This window comes from Frieseomelitta varia, unplaced genomic scaffold, assembly GCF_011392965.1.
Source record: "Frieseomelitta varia isolate USP_RPSP 00005682 unplaced genomic scaffold, Fvar_1.2 scaffold_370, whole genome shotgun sequence".
In the NCBI taxonomy this organism is placed as follows: domain Eukaryota; kingdom Metazoa; phylum Arthropoda; class Insecta; order Hymenoptera; family Apidae; genus Frieseomelitta; species Frieseomelitta varia.
The window spans coordinates 374,384-376,744 of record NW_025110113.1 but is presented as its reverse complement, the minus strand read 5'-3'; positions in this window follow the sequence as shown (position 1 = coordinate 376,744).

Genomic DNA, 2,361 nt, shown 5'->3' with positions numbered 1-2,361 from the left:
CGTTTACACGAAATATTAGAGGAAGTTCCAGTCGATATTAGATTATTCGTATGCGGTTTATGCACGATGGAGCTCCGCCGCGTTTTAGCCGAGTGGCTAGGCAATTTTTAAATCGACACTTTGCAAATAAATGAATCGGTCGTGGAGGTTCTATTGCATGGCCTGCTCGTTCTCCGGATTTGAATCCATTAGATTTTCATTTGTGGCGACATTTAAAATCTATTGTATACGCAACATCGATCGAACATGCTGAAATACTACGGAATAGAATAGAGCAAGGCTTCCGACAAATTCGAGAAACACCAGGAACGATAGAGAGAGTAACCAGATGAATGACAAAAGACGCGTGACAAGGCGGTCATTTTCAGTATCTGTTGTAAAAGTAATTAAAACAGAGAATTCATTATATCTCATAAACGAAGACAGATAGGACAGATATATTTATATGACTTCTTTTCATTATTTTTAGGCGTACAATCAGTTCCCGAAGTGGGTGCCACAAGTTACGAAACATCCTGTATAATTATTTGAACACTGGACAAATTGTACCTGTACGCTCTCAGACACCTTTCTCGCCATCATTTTCACGCTTCGGTCTTTGAATCCTCTTCGCGGTCTGTGGATTCTCGTTTCGTGCGCTTGCCTCTTATTTATGTGTAACGTGTTCGTTCGTTTCGTTCGTTGTTCGTGTAAAACGCGAACGTAACGTTTAAATGTACATTTCTCGCAAACACGAGGTTGCGTTGACGAGGATTCGTCGAACGTGTCTAAAAAGTGAGCGACGAAGGCAGCTTGCTTCACAGATCGAAGCTTTTTTCGCACGATTTCGCGAGGATTCGCGGATTCCCTTCTTCGGTTCCGACCGAAGTCTGAAGTGATTGTTGCTCGTCGGTTCTTCCGTCTTATCTGTCATTTTCAGCGACGAATCCTTGTCGAACGATATCGTTGAACGGATAACAAAAGGAGGAAGTTCAGAGTCCCCCATTCAGATCTATATGTACTAACGATAAGTTTATACGATATATTTATATTATTGCATATATATAAATATATATATATATATATATATATATATATATATATATATTCTATATACATATTGTACACACATACACAGACACACGCGATACGCGCGCGTGTAACGATATTATTACCGTGATGATCGCGGAGGAATCGCCTCTCTGTTGACAAAAGAAAGCTCAATGTATAGAGGTACATATGTATAGAGTATCGTAACGAATAGGGAATCTGTGAAAAGAAGTTTTCTAAGTGTTAAAGGGGGAGAAAAGAGGAAGAAGAGAAAAAAAAAAAAAGGAGAGAGAAAACGTTCAAAATTCTTAAAAAAGACTCTGGAAGCGTCGCGTTCTGCGGCGAGATCGAATGGATGGAAACGTCGAAACGTCATTTCGCTAATCGGAGCAATATTCGTCCAGTGGAATATAGATTTAACGAAACCGTAACTCCAAACAAGACAAAGATCCACCTGTTAACACGAGTCTCCGTTTTATACCGTACTTACATACATACATGTCAAATAAATGTACTTGTCACTGTAAAATGTATCGAGCGACTCCTTTTGTACTGTATATCGGCGTGATAACTTTGATAGAGGAGCATTCCATGTGTAAACGTGTTTGTTATATTTACGTAGAGACAGATCTTCGTTTAAACTTCGTTTTCAACTTTATACGGAAACAAAAACCCCCCCTCCCCCCCCCCCCGCCCCGCCCCCCAAACCGCCCCTTGTACATGTTTCGTTTCAACAGCTGGTTTGCGACACCGATGTTACCATCGCGACGGAATTGTATAGAAAAAATAAAATATTTAATAAACGATTTATGGATTATTCGACACTTGTTTGTGTTTGTGAGGACGGCGAGAGCACGGAACCCCCCCCCCCCCCCCCCCACCGAAAGAGTATCGCTAATCAGAAAACGATGGCTGGGACTTAAATATCGATCGGCGTGTCTGCCGCGTTGACCATTGAATTGCAAATTAGCCACGAGCGATATGCTCTCAGCTTTTTGCCTTGTTGTTCGTTTATCTGTATAAGTAGCTGTTAGTCATCGTAATTGCCAATAATTGGAATTATTGTGTGTCGTGTGTTGTTAGTTTGCAATTAAATGCGACAAGACGCATTAACGAACGAGCGTTTGTTGACGCGAGATACGTCGGCATTTATTTAACCGCGAGAATTCACGCGACCCCGTGAGGCACGAAGCGGCAAATCGATCGAAATTTCTAGAATGCAGAACGATCCCGCTGCGCAACCTGAATGAATGTACGTGCGTAGTACATGTCGCGAATATGGCAATTTATTAGAAAGAGATTTATTAGTTTAGATCGTTCTACGCGTAGATT